The sequence below is a fragment of the Petaurus breviceps genome, unplaced genomic scaffold (assembly GCF_028583685.1).
Source record: "Petaurus breviceps papuanus isolate PSGF00001 unplaced genomic scaffold, PetGlider_PUasm1.0 138, whole genome shotgun sequence".
Lineage (NCBI taxonomy): Eukaryota > Metazoa > Chordata > Mammalia > Diprotodontia > Petauridae > Petaurus > Petaurus breviceps.
In genome coordinates, this window is record NW_027185694.1 from 27,133,133 (window position 1) to 27,154,707 (window position 21,575).

Here is a 21,575-nt window from a genome sequence, read left to right on the forward strand (position 1 = left end):
GGGGGAGGCAGGGCAAGGAGGAATCAAAATGAATAAACATTAAATTATTGAAGAAATGTATTTTGTTTGCTGCAGTCAGACTAAGTTATTGGCACCAGATGGAAAAGGTTGAACACATTTGTCCTGGGCCCCATTCTTGGTGAGCATTCAAGCTAACGCTGTTCTCTTCAGCCACCAGGGTAGGATAAGGGTAATGATATTGCTGATTCTCCTCTACTCTCCCCACCCCACCCCCCATCCCCCACATAAACAGTCTCTCCTCCCTGCCGCATTTCCCCTCTTCAGTATTGGGGGGTGGGGAGGAGGGTGATGCCCAAGCAAGATCACAGGTGTGCATGCATGCGTGCATTGGTGAGTAGCATAGGGCCTCTATGAAGCTTCTAGTTGACCTTAGCTCCTGTGTGCCCTAATCCTGCTGTTTCTCCACCCTTGGAGAAATTTCTTACTTCCCATTCTATCCCTCTCCATATAATTAATGGTTCCACCAATAGAAAGTTGTTGTCTTATGAAGAAGAAAAAAAGAAAAAGAACATAATCATAATGATGACAGACACAATGATAATCCACCTGGCATTATGGTACTCTCTGCAATCAGCCATCAGCTGCCAATAATCCCCAGACGCCTCATATTCATGCATTCACCTTGTACCGTCTTGTTACTGATGCATTCATTATGCAAAATGAGAAAAAATGTATCTTGTTTCACATGTATTAAACTATATAAACTGGAAGTGTGGACTGAATTTCTAAACTGAGAGGGTGGGATGTCCCTGTTCACCCCCAGACCTGGGTTCAACTAAAAATATTGATGGCATCTCTTTACTCTGCTCCAAACCTACACATCAAATCTAAGAAAAGTGGAATTTTTCATTCATTCACTCATTGGTTTATTCAATCAGCAAACATGTATAGAGTACCATAAGGAATAATGATATCTTTGCATAGTGGATCTATATAGATCATTAGATGATAGGTTGGTATGATAAGGCATATATGCATTTACACATATATACTTGTATATCTTTTCCTTCCTTAGCCTAGATTATAAACCCCTCACACAATAGATCTGTTATATTTACCTTTCTATCAATGCCTAGTATAGAACATTGCTCAAAGTAGGTGCATGATAAATGTTTGTTGAGTTTAATTGAATTCAACCCCCTATACCGGTAAAGAATTTTGATACTTATCCTCTCATAAATGTAAATTGCTACTGGGGTTCAAAAACCAATTATTCAGTCACAAAATGGGAGAGATACGGCTCAATCATAATTCATGTGTGAAGGGCCTGGGGTTTTTACTTAGCCAAAAGCTAAATGTGATTCAACAGTATGACATAACAGCTAAGAAAGCTCAACTGACCTGGGGTCACATCAAACAAGATCTAATGTTCTGAGCCGGGGAGTTGAGAGCCCCACTATCTTTTGCCCTGGTAAAAATATATCTGATGTATTTATTATGTTCAATTTGGGGCTTCTCATTTTAGGAGGGTCTTTGACAAGGTGGCATGTATCCAGAGGAGGGCAATTAGGATGGTAAGAGAACTCAAAACTGTCATAAGAGAATCATTTGAAGAAGTTGGGGATCTTTAGCCTGCAAAAGAAGAATTAAGAAGAAAATCATCAGATTGCAAATATTTAAAGGGCTACAGAAGAGGAAGCAGATTTGTTTGCTTGGCACTAGAGAGAAACCTAAGACCATGAGTGGAGGCTACAGGAATCATATTTAAATTCAACCCAATGAAGACTTTCCTAACAATTAGAACTATCCAACGATGGAATGGATTATTTTAGAAGTTCAAGCAGAGATTTAACCATTTGTCTGGGGTATATAGAGCAGATTGATGCTTCATGTAAAAGTTGGATGAGGCTTCTGAGGTCTGGTTCCATCTCTGAAATATTCACAATATACACGTGAAGTCAGTGGGGCTGGTATTATCTTGCTTTACAGATGATGAAATTAAGATCTAGAGTTAGGTGATATGACTTGCAGAAGGTTACATAGTTATAGACATTCTTTTTCTCATGAATTAGCTATTGACCATAGCTGCACATGCACTCCCTCTTCTCTGGAGGAAAAAAAATATGGATTAAAAACAAAAGAATTAGGGACGGCTTGGTGGCTCAGTGAATAGAGCACCAGCCCTGGAGTCAGGAGGACCTGAGTTCAAATCTGGCCTCAGACACTTAACACTTACTAGCCATGTGACCTTGGACAAGTCACTTAACCCCAATTGCCCTGCCTTGCCCCTGCAAATAAAAAATAATGTATGAGAAGTTCCCAGCATCCCAGCAAAATAGCAAAAGGTCAGACCAGAACAAGGACCCTCTGGACCCGGAGCAAGAAAAGCATCAGACCAACCTGCCTCTGTCCATTCTCCTTCCTTGCACCTTCCTCCTACCAAGCTCTGGTTTCTAGCACATACAACCAGCTGATCCTTTTCCCCTTTCCCTTGTATTTATGTCTTACTAAGAACCTGCCCAAATACCAATTCCCCATCTCTGATAGACCCCTAACAGGTAAGCAGCAGTTTCTCTGTCTTTGATGAAATTTCTATCTGCTCTTCAAGGTCAGACCTACAACTATCAAGTAGAATCACAGAAGGTTAGAACTACCAAAAACTATCAAGGTTATATTGATCAACCTCTTGTTTTAACAAACAGACTAACTCAAAGTCATTGTAAGTGACAAATTAATACGGAGTTCACATTTTCTAACTCCCAAGTCCGTGTTACAAGGCCTCTTTCCTCTTCTGCTCCTCTTAAGGAGCTCACACAACTTAAACACTAAAGTCTCAACACAAATCACCTAATTTCTCTGGAGAAAGGAGTCACCCAGGCTAAGTCTCAAAGGGAACATTGAACTATTACAAAGATACCTTAGCTCTCAAACTGGTCCTAGATGACTTCATTCACCAGTCATCAAAGTTCCAGGGATTCAGAGTGAGTATTTTCTTAGCAGTTGGGGAGGTAAGTAATGGCATTATATGAAGAGTGTGGAGCCTAACAATATTGTATGTTACTGGTATTATATATGGTAATGGGCAACATCCAAGGGATGCTTAGGATGGTTCCATCCAATGCAGATAGTGCCCCCATTAGGCCAAACAAAGCCTAACAAAGGCCAAACAAAGTCATTGGGCCATCACAAATATTCCAGAGTGGAAATTGATACCAAAGAGTAAGAAAGAATTTAGATTCTAGAGGAATCTCCATGGGGATTGTCAAGGACTTGAAAGGAGACAGAGACAGCATGCTCATTAAGCTTGCAAATGATAGGAATCTGGGGACAGAGTTCACCCTAAAGAAGCAGAAATAATATATTAGATGACAGAATCAAGATTCAAAATTTCAACAGGTTAGAGTATAGGAGCAAATCTAATAAGGTAAAATTTAATAGGGATAAATGCTAAGTCCTATAATTGGGCTCAAAAAAATCAATTGTACAAGTACAGGATAGAAAAGATGTGAACTGACAAAATTTCATGAGAGAAGGACCTAGGGACTTTAGCAGATGACAAGCTAAATGTGACTTAGCAAGGTGATTTGGCAGCCAAAAAAGCCTAATGGAATCTTAGATGACACTCGTTGATACATAGTATACAGAAAGAAAGATGCTGTAGTGTGATTGTGCTCCGCCTTGATGAGACCACATCTGCATTATTATGCCCAAAGGCCAGGAGAATGGTTAGAAATAACACACAAGTTAGAGTTTCTTTTGCAAAATAGATCTTTGTTGACATATTTTTTACATTGCCTACATTTCTACATTTCCCCTGTATTCCTCCCCCTGCTCCTTCCCAGAGAACTGTGCTTTTTTCCCCTAAGAGGAAAAGAAAAAAATTCAACAAAACAAATCCATGCACTGAAAAAATTACCACCGCATGGATTTCCACTCTCACAGAGGAGTGGAGGGAGTTGTCTTCTTGTCTCTTTGGGGGACCATGATTGACCTTTATTATTTCAACATTCAGTCTTGGTTGTTTTGTGGTGGCTGTTCTTTCCATTTGTGTCTATTGAATAGATTGTTTCCCTGGCTCTACTTACTTCATTTTGTGTTGTTTTATATATTTTTCCATAATTTTCTATGGTCACCATTTTCATCATGTTTTACAGTAAAATAATATTCCATTACATTTATGTACTACACGGTCATTCCACAATCTAAGGGTGCTTAATTGTTCAGTCATTTCAGTTGTTTCTGAATCTTTATTCATTTTGGGTTTTCATTTTGGGTTTTCATTTTTGAAATTTTGAACTATTTGGGGTTTTCATGGCAGAGATACTAGAGTGGTTCACCAGGTCCTTCTCCAGTTCACTTTATAAATTCAGAAACTGAGGCAAGCAGGGTTAAGTGACTTGCCCAGGGTCATTCAGCTAGTAAGTATCTGAGGCCAGATTTGAACTCAGGTCTTCCTGACTCCATGCCTGGCATTCTATCCACTTAGCTACCTAGCTGCCCTATTTTGTTTCTAATTTTTTACACCATAAAAATTACAACTACAATATTTAATTGGATATGGAGCCTTTTTTATCAATGTCTTCCTTGAAGTACATACCTAGAAGTGGGTATGTACTTTGGGTCAAAGGATATTTTAGTCATATATGTAGTATGCATGGTCCAATGTATGTTCCAGTCCTGTTCATGGAACCTCTCCCTTTCCTCTGGTCTCTCTCAGGAAGTTCTAGCTCCTAACCATTTCTATTTCAGCATTAGCTTTTCCTCCAACTTGCACCTTATTGATGGGAAGCTAATTAGAACAAATTTCCATCCTCAGAGCCTAGGGGAGCAAAACGGGAGGAATAAACTTGGGGTCTTCCTTTGGGGAACTGGAAAGAGGCAGAAAGAACCACCTTGGACCCTGTCTAAAACCCAAGCTAAGGCTACCTCTGTCTTGGGGGGGAACAGAGTGTAGGTAAAACTAATCAGAGCTGTGAATTCTACTCTTTCTCCTGTAATTTCTCAGTTTTCATGGACTCTGCACTCTTCACCAATATACATCCTGACATTTTCTCAACGTGGCTAATGGGAAGAGCCTCTCTATTTTATGCATTTAAAAACATCACTCTGAGAAAGGATCCATAGGTTTCACCAGAGTGTCCAAAGGGTCCATGACTTTAAAAAAATGAAGAAGCTCTGATGTGTGAACTCATGCAAAATGAAGTCAGCAAACCCAGTAAAAACAATCCACATGATGACTAGAATAATGGAAGTGGAAAGACCACTAACAACAGATAAGAAGGGACCAGGTTATAAAAGGTTTAAAAGTCAAACAGACAATTTTATATTTGATCCTGGAGGCAATGGGGAACCTATGGAGTTGAATGACTAGGGGAATAACATGGTCAGACCTGTGATTTAGGAAGATCACTTTAATAGCTCGATGGAGGTTGGAATGGAGTGGGCAAAGATTCGAAGCAGTGAGGCCACCCAGAAGGCTATTGCAGGAATCTAGATGTGAGGTGATGAGGGTCTACAGTGGGGTGGCAGTGACAGTGTCAGTTCAGAAAAAGGAAGGAAGTACATACGATGGACAGACTTGGTAGCAGATTGGAAACAGATTGGCCAAGGGAGAGCAAGACATTGAGTATGACACCTAGGTTGTAAGCCTGAGTTATTGAGAAGATGGCGGTGCCATCAACAGTAATAAGGAACTTTGGAAAGGGAGAAGGACAGGTAAGATAACGAATCCAGCTTTGGACATGTTGAATTGAGGCCATAAGTGAAACATTCAGTTCAAAATGTTCAATAGCCGGTTGGAAATGTGAGATTGAAGCTTAGGAGAGAGGTGAGGGCTGGATAAAACGGCAAGGTTCTAGAAGGGATAGGACCTGTTCTCAAGTGGAGGCATATTAATAATGGATGCCAAAGAGAATCTTATTTTGTGTCTTTTTATCTGCCATGGAAAATAATATTTCTCTCTTTTTCTTTTTTGCTATTTTTTTGGAAGGCAATTGGGGTTAAGTGACTTGCCCAAGGTCACACAGCTAGTTATTGTGTGTGTGTTAAGTGTCTGAGGCTGGATTTGAACTCAGGTCCTCCTGACTCCAGGGCCAGTGCTCTATTCACTGCGCCACCTAGCCACCCTGAGAATAATCTTTCTATTGGGAAGGAGAGAAGGAAAATGTCCAATTGGTAATTAAAAACCTTGCTATTGCCTGTCCTTCATTCTCAAAGAGACCCAAATTGAGTAAAGAAAGAGTAAAAGGAAGCTGGCCCTTAACCAATTTAAATAAATCATCAGGCCCAGATAAATTAGATCCCAGATTACTGAAAGAACTAATGGGTGGCAGCTCCATCATGGAGGCCCTGGAGACAGCAGCTGTGGCTGACCCTGGGCTGCTGGGCATCCTGTGGCTCGGGTCCATGACCTTGAGCACAAGGCCTTGGGGGGTAGCAGCCACTGCTGTGGGGGGTAACAAAAGGGTCAAGTGCAAGCACCTGAGAGTGGGACAATATTTGTGTAAAGATCCTGAAATAAATGAGGCCACTCAAGAATTTGTTGACTGTTTAAATTACACAGCTCATGCGTCATGTTACCTAGCACCCAACATAACTTATGAGGATTTTAGTGGCAATGAAACCCATTTTACAGGAAGTGAAGTTGGGTTTTCCAAGACCACACGTTGTTGTAAAGTAAACGGCCATTCCTACTGGGTGGCTGTCGCCTTCTCGCCATTCCTTGGCTGGTTAGGAGCAGACAGGTTTTACCTGGGATACCCTGCTTTAGGTGTGTTAAAGTTTTGCACCTTAGGATTTTGTGGAATTGGCAGTCTGATTGGCTTCATTCTCATTTCAATGCAGATTGTTGGTCCTTCTGATGGCACTAGTTACATTATAGACTATTTTGTAAAAAGACTTATAAGACTGAGCATTACCAATGAAACATTTAGAAAAACACAGACATTGAGGTCAAGTGTGAAACCCCAGGCTTTCTAATCATCCCTGTTCAAACAGAATGCCTTGGTTGCTTCAATGTGATTTTTACTGGAGATATTTTTTTAGATATTTTATTCTGAGATTTGATTGACTGGGGACTTTTTCTGAGAACTTTTGTCTCCTTCAGAAGACTTTATCACCCACCCACGCACATTCATGTCCAAACCCAAATGCTTTTTCAATAGGCAAGTTGTGGCTTGTCATTTTTCCTTCTTCAAAATAAAACAATAGAATAAAAAAAAACTAGTGGATGTGGTTACCAATTTCCTCTCAGTGCTCTGTGTTCACGGATTGAAGAGGTGTCACAGGACTAAAGAAGTATAAATATCTCTTTTTTAAGAGAGTGTCACTTGAAACCTATAGGCCAACAATCTTGATTTTGATTCCCAACATGGTTTTTTTATGTAGCGTTGAGGCTGGTGGGCATGATGGAGCACAGCTGTAAACCCTCTGACAAAGGAGGCAGAGTCTAGTGGATCACTAAACCTCAGGGGTCCTGAGCTGCAGTGGGCTAAGGTACTTGGGCACCCACACTAAATCAAGCACCAATATGGTGAGCCTTCAGGATCACAGGGGCATCATGCTGCCTAAGAGGATAAGATGGTACAGGTCATAAATGGAACAGGTCAAAGCTCCAACACTGATCCAACTCCAACAAAACTCCAATAAAGAGATTGGGTCTACAAATAGCCATTGTACTTCTAGCCTGGGCAAGTAGGGAGACCCAACTCCCCAAAAAGAATTAATAATAATTTTTTTGCTTCTTTTTTGAAGGGGGGGGAGGCAAGGCAATTGAAGCTAAGTGACTTGCCCAAGGTCACATGGCTATTAAGTGTCACGTTTTGAGGCCGGATTTGAACGCAGGTCCTCCTGACTCCTGGGACAGTGCTCTATTCACTGTGCCACCTAGCCACCCCCATAATAATTTTTAAAAGGAATGAAGTGCTAAAGGGATAGTTAGAGAACATCTCACAAAGGTAGCAGGAATCACAAGTAGCCATCTCTGTTTTATCAAGAACAGATCCATTTATTCCCTTTTTTATATAGGGTTACTAGTAGGGGTTGGTAGACTAGAGAAATACTGTAGACATAATCTACCTAGATCTTATCAAAGCTTTGACAAAGCCTCTCATGCTTGTTTACAGAATGAAAATGTCCATGGGCTATATGATAATACAATTAGGTTGCTTTGAAATTGTTTGAATGACCAGCTCCAAAGAGAAGACGTGAATGGCTCAGTCAAGATCATCTCTAGTGGGCACCCCAGGAAATCTTGCTTACTCCATGCCACTCAATGCCTTTAGCAATGATGTAGATAAAGGGAGAGTGGCATTCTCAACAATTTTGCAGATGACACAAAGCTGGGAGAGAAAGCCAGCAATGTGAATGACAGTCAGGGTCCAAAATGATCTTGCCCATCAAATCAAAAGTAATTTAATTGGGATCATTGTGGAGTCTTGTGAGAATTCAAAAAATTAGTTCCCAAAAGCAAGATAAGGAAGGCATGCTTAGACAGAAGCTGATTTGACCTATTGATTTATTAATCTTGGAAACATCTGGGGTTTTAGAGGACTGCAAGCTCAATTTGAGTCAACTATTGGGTATGGCAGCTGAAAAAGTTAATACAAATGGAGAGAAGCATGACATCCAAGACCAGGAAGGTGATGGTACCACCATATTCTGACCTGCTCAACACAATAGGCCACATTTCAGGAGGACCTTGACAAACTGAAGATCATGTTGAGGGGGCAACAAGAAAGATGCAGGGCCTCAAGATTGGGGCATGTGATGGATGATAAGGTGAAGGAGCTAAGGACATTTAACATTGGGAAAAGAAGATTAGGGAAGAACAAGAGGAAAATGGATAATACCATGGACAGCACTCTTGGCCAGAAGTCAGGGAGAATAACTCCAGCTTATACACCATCTCTGTGACCATGGGAGTCTGGATCACTTAACTTTTGTTTCCTCAACAATTAGAAAGTGGAGATAATAATAGAACCTGTCACCCAGGGTCATTATGAAAATCAAATGAGATAATATTTATAATGCACTTAGCACTGTGCCTGACACATTAAATGCATGTTTCCTTCCTTCCTGCATTCAAGTATTTGAAGGGTGGTGACTGAAAGAGGGATGCTATCATTCCTTCCATCTCTAAGCAGATCTATGTATCCATCCCTGGTTTATCCCGAGTTCTCATCCCATATTACATTTTGAATCAGATATTCTATAAGTATTTCAAATCCAACATTTTCCAAGATGGAACTCATTGTCTTTCTTCCCGAACCCACCCCTCTTCAAAACTTCCCTATTACTGTCTAGGGCACCACCATCATCTTTGCTTCACTCACTCCATGTATCTGTTCATTTGTCCAACTTTGCCATTTCTCCACAACAAACATCACTCACATCTGTCCTTTTCCTTCTACCCACAACAGCCACCACACTAGTGCGGGACCTCATTACCTCTTACCTTACAATTAAGTATCTATTGCAATTAGTACCCATATATAGTGGTGCTGTCACCTCCTGGGTCTTAGATGCTGTGCTTTTCTTCATTCTGCCTAAATTTGTATTAAGTTTTTCAGCTCCTATCCAACAGTTGACTCAAATTGAGCTTACATTCCTCTAAAACCCCCAGATCTTTTAAAAATTAATCAATTGGGGGCAGCGAGGTGGTGCAGTGAATAGAGCACCGGCCCTGGAGTCAGGAGGACCTGGGATCAGATCTGGCTTCAGACACTTAACACAAAAACTAGCCGTGTGACCTTGAGCAAGTGACTTAACACCAATTGCCCTCCAAAAAAGCAAAAAAAAATTTAATCAATTGGCCAAATTAACTTCTGTCTAACCATGTCTTCATCTTGCCTTTGGGAACCAATTTTTAAGAAGCTATTATAATAGCTTCTGAATTGGTCTCCCTGTCTCAAGTCCCCTCTCCACTCTAATACATTCTCTATACAGCTACCAAAGTGACTTTCCTTAAACACGTCTGGCCATCTCACCCTCCTGCTCAATAAATTCTGGTGGGGAGGGGTGGGAGGGAGTATGCCTTTATATAGTTCCTAGTGTGTACTAGGCCCTGTGAACTTTTATAAATATTTTATTTGATTAACACAGCATCCCTGTGAGGCAAGTGCCATTATTATCAACATTTTACAGTTAAGAAAACTAAGGCAGGCAGAGGTAAAGTGGCTTGCCCGAGGCCACATAGCCAGTGAGTGTCTGAGATCAGATTTCAACTCAAATCTTCCAGACTTCAGGCCCTGAGTTCAAATCTAGCCTTAGACACTAGTTGTGAGTCCTTGGGCAAGTCATTTTAAACCTCTGTCTTCCTCAGTTTTTCAACTGTACAAAGGGAATAATAATAGTACCTGACTCCCAGGGTTGTTGTAAGGGCTAAATAAGATAATATATGTAAAGCACCTGGCACATAGTAGGCACTTGTTTCCTTCCATCCTTCCACTTGTCAGTTGTGTTCCTGCCCTAACCCTGAGGGGAGCCGGGGCATGAAGAAAAAGGTATTTTCCCAGGGCCCCCAGGCTTAGGCAGAGTTAGCCTAAGTCCCTCCTCAACTCTGATTTGTTCCTACATTCAGCCACATGGAGTTATGTAAGTGCCTTGTTCTCTAGAGGTGAGTGTCCTGTCTCTAGAGGTGAATGTTTGGTTTGGGGAGTACTCATTTAGGTGGGGATTGAGTGACAGTTGGACACAGCAAAATGCCCTCATCTCATCTCCTCTCTTGAGATGTCAAGAGAGAGAGCCCATGGGGTAAGTTATCTTGTCTGAACCAATATAGGTCTGTTGTGGTCTGCCCCTGGGATAAGTCATTTTGCTTGGACCCAAGTTGGTCTGTTTTGGCTTGTCATCAGGGTAAAACCACCTTGCTTAGACCTGTATCAGTCTGTCTTGGCTTACCATTTGACTTTGTTTGGTGTTGGTCTATTGTCTGGTTTTGAGCATCTATGTCCGCCTGTCTTTCTGTCTGCTTTATGTCTCTGTCTCTGAATCTGCCACCCTGTAAATTCAAAAGCAGCCAGGCAGTAAGAAACACTGTACCTGGGCTAGGAAGATGGATACTCTCTTTTTTTTTAATGCTTTATTAACTTCTGATTTACAACATTCGTTTCCGCCAGATTTTGAGTTACAAATTTTCTCCCCGTTTTTCCCCCACCCATCCCCCCAAAACAGCAGTCCCACAGGATATCCCCACCTCCAATCTGCTCTCTCCCATATTTTCTCCCATACCCGTTTCGACTTTTCCAGTGGATCTCTATGCCTCAGTGCTTGTATATCTTATTTCTTAATTACATGTAAGATGGTATTAATAATAGTATATATATATATATATATATATATATATATACATACACACACATATATATATATATATTTGAATATGTGATTTTAAAACTTTCAATTCCAGATTCATTCCTTTCCCCCCTGCCACTCACCCCCACTGGGGAGACAAGCAGTTCAGTATAGGTTGTACATGTGAGGCTAATGCAAAACAATAACATAGTAGACATATTGTAAAAGACTGACTATTTTTCCCTCCCTCCTATCCCACCTCCCACTTGTTCTATTCTCTACTTTGATCCTGTCCCTTTTCAAAAGTGGGTGCTTCCAACTTCTCTCCCCCCCAGCCTGCCCTCCCTTCCATCATCCCCCCTCTCATCCCCTTCCCCCCCTATTCTCCTGGAGGGTGAGCTCCCCTATTTAGTGTGTATTTCCCTCCCTCCTCAAGCCAGATTCAATAGGAATAAGGTTGACCCATTCCCTTTTGCCTTCCTATTCTTCCCCTCCATTGTAACCATTTTCCCTTGCCTCTTCTGTATGAGATAGTTTACCCCAATCTGTCTCTCCCCATCTCCCCTCATTATATTCCACTCTCACCTCTTAATTTCACCTTTTAAGTATCATCCCTTCCTGTTAAATTGGTCCCATGCCCTCTACATATACCTGTAAATGTATATACACACATTCACATATGTATTCATATGCCCGCATACCCTCATATAAAGATATAGCTATAGATATAGATTTCTAATCCCTTCAACTACTGAGAAAAGTTTCATAAGTTACCCTTATTGTTTTTCCATGTAGGAATGTTAATAGTTCAACTTTGATAAGTTCCTTATGATTTCTTTTCCCTGTTTACCTTCTCATGCTTCTCTTGCTTCTTGTATCTGAATGTCAAATTTTCTATTCAACTCTGGTTTTTTCAGCAAGAATGCTTGAAAGTCCTGTATTCCACTGAATGACCATATTTTCCCCTGAAACATGATACTCAGTTTTGCTGGGTAGGTGATTCTTGGTTTTAATCCCAGCTCCTTTGACCTCTGGAATATCATATTCCAAGCCCTTCGATCCCTCAGTGTAGAAGCTGCCAGATCCTGGGTTATCCTGATTGTGTTTCCACAATATTCAAATTGTTTCTTCCTGGCTGCTTGTAATATTCTCTCCTTAATCTGGGAATTCCAGAACCTGGCTATAATATTCCTAGGAGTTTTCTTTTGGGGATCTTTTTCAGGAGGTGATCGGTGGATTCTTTCAACCTCTATTTGCCCTCTGGTACTAAAACATCAGGGCAGTTTTCTTTGAGAACTTCCTGGAGGAGGATTTCTAGGTTCTTACTTTGGTCATGGCTTTCAGGTAGTCCAATAATTTTTAAGTTATCTCTCCTGGTTTCCAGGTCAGTGGTTTATGCCATGAGATATTTCACATTGCCTTCTATTCTTTCATTTGTTTGGATCTGTTTAACAGCAACTTGATTTCTCATAAAGTCATTAGCTTCCATTTGCTCCAATCTAATTCTGAAGCAATGATTCTCCTCAGTGACCTTTTGAGATTCTTTTTTCATCTGGCAAATTCGACTTTTTAAGGCATTCTTCTCCTCATTGCCTTTTTGAGTCTCCTTTGCCATTTGAGTCAGTCTGTTTTTTAAGGTATTATTTTCTTCAGTCAGGCTGTTGACTCTCATTTCATAATTTTCTTGCATCGTTCTCATTTCTCTTCCCAATTTTTCCTCCACTTCTCTTATCTGCTTCTTACGGTCCTCTATGGCCTGTAACCAGCTTGTATTTTCCTTTGAAGCTTTTGGTGGAGGAGTTCTGACTTCACTGTTTTCCTCCTGTTCCATGCCTTGCTCCTTCTTGTCCCCAAAATAGGAGTGTAATGTTGGAATCTTCTGTCTGCTTTGTTTCCTTTGCCTGCTCATTTTGCCGCTCAATTATTTGACTTTTGGGCTTTTTGCCACAGTAGGACTCTGCCACCAGACAGGGGAGTTTTCGTCCCAAATGCTGGGGTTTTCTCAGCTGCCAGAGGTATTAGATGGGTGCCCTCTCTGAGGTCTCCACATGCTCTGGCAAGCTGGACACACACCCCAGGACCTCCACCCTAGTCTGCAATCCAGATCCAAGCAGGTTAAAGCAAGAGTGATTACCCCTCAGAATGGTGCTTGGTCCCCCTACACTCTGCAGGCCAGGAGCTGAAGCCGTCACATGGCGCTGGCAGGCTGTGCTGGAGTCTCAGTGGTTTCTTGCCCCAGTGGTAAAAGCCATGCACTCCCACTTACTGGGTCCCAAAGTCCAGACTGCACTGGCCTCTCACCTTGTCCTTCGCATCTATGTATTGATAAATCTGGAAACAGCCACAGCTGCTGCTGATCTGGAGTCCCTCTGGCTGGCAGCTGGTCAGGCCCGCCCTGGGGCTAAAGGCTCGGCTCCCAGAGCGCTGCGCTGGCCGATTCCTGCTGGCCTGCCGGGCTGTCCTCAGCGGGAGGTTAGCTTCTCTGTGTCATTTTGTGGGTTCTGCAGCTCCAAAGTTTGTTTAGAGTCCCCTTTTTACATGGATTGGGGAGGGTGGAAGCCAGAGCCACGGGAAGGTCATGCTTCTACTCCGACATCTTGGCTCCGCCCCCTCGTCTTGGATAGTCTCTTAAAGAAAGGTTGTTGGAAGAAAAACATTTCTCCTTCTATTTCTTTGGATTCTGGCCAAGTTCTCAAAGTAGTAAGACAAATGGACAAAGAGAGAAAGGGGAAATTTCTCCTCTAAGAACTTTCTAAGAGAAAAGGGGTCACTCCACTGATCAAAGAGGAGCAGGTTTCAAAGCTGCACTTTGGAATAGGACTAGCACTTAACCCTTTCCTGGGTCACAGAAAGAGAACTGTGCAATATCATTGGGAATGTAGATCCAGGTAATTGAGTTCATCCTGTTTAGTATTTGGCACTAAGATAAATTAGGAAAATGCATAGATATGAAAAAGAGATGCCTCAGAAATGAAACTGAGCTCTCCAGTGCCAGGGAGAGTGTACCAGGTGCCACTGGACCTTTTCCAGTGTCCCATTCACCTTGACTGGAGGGTTCAAAGCTCTCTTTCTCAGAGAAGTTTTAAAGTAATGAACACCTAAGTAAAGTTTACTTGGGCAAAAAAAATCAACTAAGATTCACCTCCTTGTAGTCTTACCTCTGTAACCTCCCCTACCTGGTGAAAAGCTACATCAGAACCCCACTAGCAACAGCCTTAGATCCCTAGGTACCCTGAAGCCCACCCCTCTAGGTAAGAGATGAACCTCTTCTCTAACTGGAGTTTCTGCTTCAAGTTCCCCAAACCCCCCCTTCAATGCTCCCCAGTTCTTAGTCCCTCCCACACAAGGAGTAGTGCCCTCTTTCTTTTTCCTTCCCAAATCGACCACCCCCACAACCAGGGTCTGCTACTGTGGGGAGATGAAAAAAAGGAGTAGAAAAAATGAGGTCAAAAGTCAAGCCTCTGCACTTGGTAAGATCCATAATTTTTATATGTGATTCGGAAATGTAATTAATGTCATCTCATAATTTATATTATTGCTGTATCTCTACACTGTATATTGTAAAACCTGAGTGATCATTGTGAGAATAGAAATCATGTTAGATAAAGCAATTTTTAATCTGAATTTTGTTGAAACTAAAAGATGGAGAAAAATTGTGTAAAACCAATAATGTTACTTTATCAATTCTGCTAACCGTGTCTTATTTAGAAAACCTGTAATTACAGAGAAGGTTGCAGCAATTTTTAATCTGGATTGTGTTGCATGTGAATTGAATTTTTATGCTATAAAATCTGATAATTTAAAGCTGTTATATTTGGGTTACAAACAGGTAGTAATAATACTGCTGCATTTAAAATTGTGGCCTTTATGAAAATATTTAGTGATTTAAAGTTATAGTTTCCACCTTATTAATGATGAGATGAATGATTCTCTACAAGGTGGATTGGAAATGACCAAACAACTCTTGTCTGAATTTAGTTGAAACTAAGACAGTGAAAAAAAAATGTTTAAAAAAGGTGTGTTATTTTGTTAAGTTCTGCTAATCCTATCTTTAAAAGGCTAAAACAAGTTGGCTCTCACCTATAAAAACTGTAAGATTGTTAAGTAAGTTATTTGGGATTATTGTTATAATGTTGAAAACATAAAGCTGATCCCCCAGCAGCTCTGAGGGTAGACACTGCCTACTGCCCTCCCTTAATAAGAGGTCCAAGGTTGCCTCCAGGCTATAGGGAGTGACCAGAGGCCATATATGCCAGCTACCATATACCAGGATCCTAAAAATAAAATATGGGAACCCTGAAAGACATTCTGGCAAAGAAAAAATCAGTATTGAAAAATCAGTAAAGGTCTTGCCACGCAGAAAGTATGTGGTTTTCGTCAGTCCAGAAGAAGAATATCATAGGGTCAACAAGCAGATAAGCCCCCTTTTTGGGGTCCCTATTGATTTCTCCTTATTTGTAAACTTGCCAGATCCCTTAGAAACCATCTGATGGGCAAGGTCATCAGCCCCAGGAAAGAAAAAAAGAAAACTAAATGCTTGTTTGGGTTATGGAGTTCCTAAACAACAAACTTGGCTTACTGAGAACTGAAATCTCTTATGTATATGTCATGGTAAAATAAAAGCAATTCTATCAGGCCCCAAGCTGTGATTGGTGAAACTTGCCATTTGAGGTAAAAGGCGTTGGGACTGAAACTAGTTTTATTTTTAGTTTGAATTTAGATATAGTTGTCTGCATTAAATCAGTATCTGAGAGAGATGCCACAATATACTCAGAGGGAATCTTGCTACAGGTGAAGGTTTGCTTTTGGGAAAAGCTGAGAGGACAATTTTAGCCTCAGTCTAAAATGGAACCTTCCTGACTCAGTTTCCCCATTGTCTTCCTTTGAAAAGGAATGTTTTCCACCTGATTATTCCTGAATCTGTCTATGAGATGGAATTAAAGCGACTTATCTGAATTCAAACAGAGCTAAGGGTATTTTATCCTGTTATATCTACCACATCCCTGCTTTTTCCTTTTGTGACAGATTTCTCTAATTAGAGCAAGTGGTCAGTGAAAGAGAGTAGTAGTACAATGCAGGTATGTGAAATTTTGCTGTTCTCAATCTGATTGTGTAGTCATTCCATATCACAAACAACTGGGTAAATTAATACACGGGCTAGTCATCTGCCTACCTGCATAGTCAAGTAAAAGGTTAAATCTCTGGAATAGAACATTTTTTCTGAATGGCATGGGAATAATTAGTCAAAGGAAAAGAAAGCCTGTGAAACAAAGGTTACAAGCACTAAATGATTACTATTCCATATACTAAGGCTGGGATACATCTGAGCTACTAAAGTGTGTGTTAGATCTGAGAGATTCAGCCTAAAATTATATTCTTTTCTACAGCCTAAATTGTTTAGTAAAAGGTATTTGGGCTAGTCAACGGTCTATTACTAGATATATCTATCTTTCTCCTTATATCTTGAACCCTGCATATTGAACTTCCCTATTAGATTCATGTCTCTCAGATTGCAGGCCAATTCACCTCCAGTTGGCAGCAAACAGTGGATACCAGCCTATACTCACCCATCATCCCCTGAATGTGATCTATGGGTTCCTCGGGACCCACTGAGACAGGAACAGCTCTTCTTCCCTTTTCAGCCTTGAAGAAGATATGAAAATTGAGACCACGTCCCTTCCCCCAAATGATTTTGGGTCCCAACTCCTTGAGGGGGGAATAATGGAATCCTAATGAAGCTGCCCCCAGCCCCAATATTCAAACCTCCAAGCAGCTTCCCCCCATCCCCGTCTGGCCCTTTTCCCAGCACCTCCTTCACATTCAGATGATTGCTTCACTAAACAAAAAAAAAAAAGTGGGGAGGCAGTGGGTCAAGTATCTCCATCAAATCACTTATTTGAGAGCCAGAAAAATGAGCTGACTCCTGAGAGACAAGTATTTCATTCCCCAACTAGATAATATTCTGTTACGTACTGTCATAAGGTGCTAGTGGTAGTTAAGAAAATTTTGAAAGAGCTCCTTCCCTGGTTTGGCCTTCCGATTGGGTTTGGCTCTGATAATGGGCCAGCTTTTGTGCCTACTGATGGAAGAGCTCAGGCCAAGTGGAGTGGATCAACCCAACCCTGAAGGAGTTCCTCCCCAAATTAGTAAACCTGGGTCACGATTTTTCTCCTGACCCTACTCAAAATCAGGTGCACCCCCCAACCAAATTGGGCTTTCTCCCTTTGAAATTATGTATGGATGGCCTCCACCCACCCTCCCAGTGTTTGGAGAAGAGTTATGAGCTGAAGCTACTAATTCTTCCTTAATTAAGTTCCTACAGGGATTGCAAGAAACAAAAGGGAGGGTCCTGAAATCTACTGGAGACGCCTTCCCTGTATCTACATCAGATCCTGTCAATCAAAGTGAACTCTATCCCTGCCTGGCTCCACCATTCTCAGGTGAAATTAGCTCCCCCTGACAAATGGAAGATGGACCCAGGACCAGATTTTCTCAAGTGAAGATTTTCCTGTTTCCCCATAAAACACCTGAATTATTAAAAAGGGGACCAAGTACTCTGGACATTTCAGGTAGAGGAAGGTTCATGGATGAGGCCATCCTGGTTTCTCTACTGGTGCATTTCTATTGTCATTTTCCACTCCTAAGGGAAGGTCTGGGGCAACCTCAATATTGCAAGGTCAAAACACTTCCCAGCCTGACCTTGGCCCTAACTGTTGGCTTTGCATGAATGCCCAGGCCCCTATTATGTTGGTCTAGCCCTTCCTGAGGAAGTCTCCCAAGCATCTAGTTTTACTGCTTCTTGGCCTGGCCCCCCACTATAGGCCTTTGTTTTTTTTTCCCACATCTCAATCTCGAATTCAAGCTTCCCTTTGTAAGGGAACCTAGGTATCAGCCCCTGCATGAGTCACTTTCTGCCCACTATGGCAATGTCTCCATCACCCTGCTACCAGACACCAATTGTAAGTCAAGGGTTCAATTGTGATCCAAAGGTTTGACTCTCATCAAAAAGAAGTGGGGATTGTAGTAACCCCCCATTTTGTGAACATCTCCCATCTCTCCCCATCATAGGAGAGCTGCCTAGGAAACCTGCCCAAAACCCAACAAAGCCTGGCCAGGCAGCAAACATGCCAAGTAAACCTGCCCAAGCCAGCTACCTAAAGCCCACAGTCCCCCTCCCCCACTTCTGTCCAGTTCTTGAAGTAGATTTGGGAACTTTTCAGTTGTGTAACAAACTGACCACTGGGCAACAATCATTTAGCAATGCTATCCTTTGGCTTCTGTATTTTCCCTGCTTGTTCCCCTTGGTGACATTGATGTTGTGGCTTTTGTCTCTATAAACCTGGAGATGTATATGTTTGGGGCTGCCTGATTTGGATATATGACCCCTGGAAGTCCCTGGGTTAATTATGCTCCACAATAAATTCCATTTAAAATGATTAATGGTATCCACTTGCAATTTCACTTTACAACACTAATGCTATAGAAAGGCTCAAGAACAGGTTAAATTAGGTAACCTTCAAAGTCCTTTTTCACTTCCAGTTCAGTGATTATTTAAATAATAGAGAAGGAGCAAACCCCAACTTTACTCTAGAGGGATCATGCACAATTCTCAGAGGTCTCACAGTCTAGGGAAAGAGTGAGAAGTAATGGACCTAGAGTTGGCAGCTGCTCATAGACAATCTCATCCTACCCTTACTGAGGCATCTTTAAGAGGAGGGGATAAGAAGACCCCATCCTTCAGGGCCCCTGTGCCTCTGCCAACATCTGCCATAACATAGTAGAAAGCAGTGTAGTACTGCAGGAAAAAAAAGTTGAAAAAGGAGAGGGATGGACCAAGATCAAACCCTGGCCCTCCTATAAATCCCACTGGGTGACCTTAGCTAAGGACGATCAGCCCTCTGTTCATCAGTTTCCCCTTCTGTAAAATGAAGAGATTGAATTAGGTGATTTCTAGCTCTGACATTTGGTCGTTCTAATTTGCTTTGGTTTTTAAAAATTAATAAGTACTATGAAGTGTTCAGTACAACACAGTCCGTAGTAAGGAGATAGACTGTGAGGTATAAGTTTTTGGCCATAGATTTAGAACTGGAAGGGACCATAGTTCACCTTAAGAGGACTTTAAACCCCCTCATTTTATGGATGAGAAAACTGAAGAGCAGACAGCTAAAGACCCTTGTCCAAGATCATACAGGTAGTAACTGCCTGAAGCAGAATTCAAACCAAGTCTTACTGAGTCTAAGGCCTCTATTTCCATTGTCCTGATCAATATCTGACCACTGAATCCAAATATCTCCCAAGAAGAAAGAATGGTGACTACACAGCCCTGCCTCACTTAAATCCAGTTCACTTGAAAGTGAAGACATCACCTTCCTTATGTCATTAGTCTTCTTCAAGAACAAAGGACAAACAACAATCTGTGAGTAGTAGTAACTACCCCACTGGAGACCCAAATGGCCAGTTCCAGTGAGACAATGCTCCTTTCTTCTTCCTTTCTTCTTCCTTCCTTCTTCCTTCCTTCCCTTCCTCTCCCTCCTCTCCCTCTGTCCACATAGGAAATCATACCTTTAGTAGTGGGTGCTCTGCCCAAGGGAATATAAATTTTGATCACTGAAGATATCTTGAAGTTAATAGGATAGATTTCCTTTTTTTCTCTTCTCTATTTATTTTTTTTCATTAAAAAAAAACTAGGACAATTAACTTGTTTGCCCATGTAGTTTCATTTATGATTTCTTGAAATACAGCATTGGAAAACCAAGCTTTGATAAAGTCCACTGGGATTCAAATGGAGCTACTTGACTGTGCCTTAAATTCAAATCACTCTGATTCTCACTGATTGGTCAATAATAGGTCCCAGCCCGAATGTTACTTGGTCTTTGTTTGGGTTTTGATGGCTCAGAGTGAGGCATCTCTCTCTAGCAATTGTTTCTGTTTTGACCAGAAACCCTGAGAGTCTTCCCCTCCAAGATTGATTTTTTTTTTACTAGGTAAAAGAGGCCATTTTTTTACCTCATTTCTTACCTAGCCTTAATCACTGAATAGTTGTTGCCTTAGATAAACTGAGACCTGGGAAAGACCTTAGCTTAGAAAGGACAAGGTCTCCCGCTACATCTCGGGCCATGGCTCCCAAGGAGAAACTGAAGCTGGTGACTTTGCACATCCCTGACTCTCTTAAGACTTGCAAGTCTTCAAGAACAAACAACAACAACAACCTCTATCTACTCAGACATAGTGCCTGGTGATCAGGACAGAATTAATAAGGTGCCAATTTTGGGTGGTGGACTAAATTCAGATAGTGTAGAGGGAATCAGAAGAAGCTCTGCTCAATTTGATGAGTCCCCCTAATCCATTTGATGAGATAATGGGCCTTTGACTTTTGCCAGAAAGGCGCACCTCCCACAAAGCTAGAAATGCACCCCGGATCTTTGCTTAGGAACACATGCATTCACTCACTCACTGCTAGGAGGAGGCAATGTGCACTAACTAGAAGGCTTCCTGGAGGAGGGGACCAGGGAGCACTTACGTAAAAGGCCTCAGTGATTGTAATAGTAATGGAATTTAAAGATCCCCCTGTATTGGCATGGTTTTCAGACTGATTGTGTTAAAACCCAGAGCTTGTGAATCCCACTTGTGGGATGGACTTGTTGACATGAAAAGAGAGGGATGAACTGGGAGGAGCTGGTGACGTGAATTTAGAGAGGCACAAGCAGAGAGAGAGGCAGAAGAATTTTTTTGGAAGCAGCATCGAGGAGGCAGAGACAGAGAGGATTGCTGAGGGCCAGTTCAAACTGCCCAGGACTTTTGAGAGCTGCCACCCAGAGCTGCCAAGGACTGAGGAGACATGGCTGTTATGCTGGTACTTTGTCTGTCTGATTTGATGTTGTTTTGCCAGATTCGTCCACTGGTGAAGGACAGTGCTGTTGTTGCAGAGGTCCTGGAACCTTGCTGTTGATTCAGAAGCCCTAAAGAAGGATTTTCTTGTTGTATGTTTACAGAAATCCTGGAAGAGGGTTTTGCTAATGTTTTCATGGGTCCTAGGACTGTTCTGCAGACAGAGAATGAACTAATGGGAACACTGGAAAAGTATCTTATGGCCTTGCTAAGCTTTGTCTCTCCAGGAACAAAGATTGCTGAGAACTTGCCTTGGGTCAAGATGAAGAAAAGATCTCTCTTTGGGTAGTAAATGCTGTGCTTAAGCTTGTTGTAACTCTGGGGTAGATGGCCTATTCAGTTGAGATCCAAGGGTGGGAAACTTTTGACTTTTTTGTGCTCTGTGAGTGACCAAATGAATGTACTTTACTTATGATTAGAAACTAGTCTCCATT

The 21,575-nt window shown here is 41.7% G+C and overlaps 1 protein-coding gene and 1 pseudogene across 1 annotated transcript in view; both read left to right on the forward strand.

Annotated features, from left to right (window-relative positions):
* The window catches only part of UBE2I (ubiquitin conjugating enzyme E2 I), a 471,577-nt gene that overhangs the window by 67,135 nt on the left and 382,867 nt on the right, over positions 1-21,575 (forward strand). The window lies entirely within an intron of this gene.
* On the forward strand, positions 6,301-6,939 carry LOC138144319 (TM2 domain-containing protein 1 pseudogene; annotated as a pseudogene).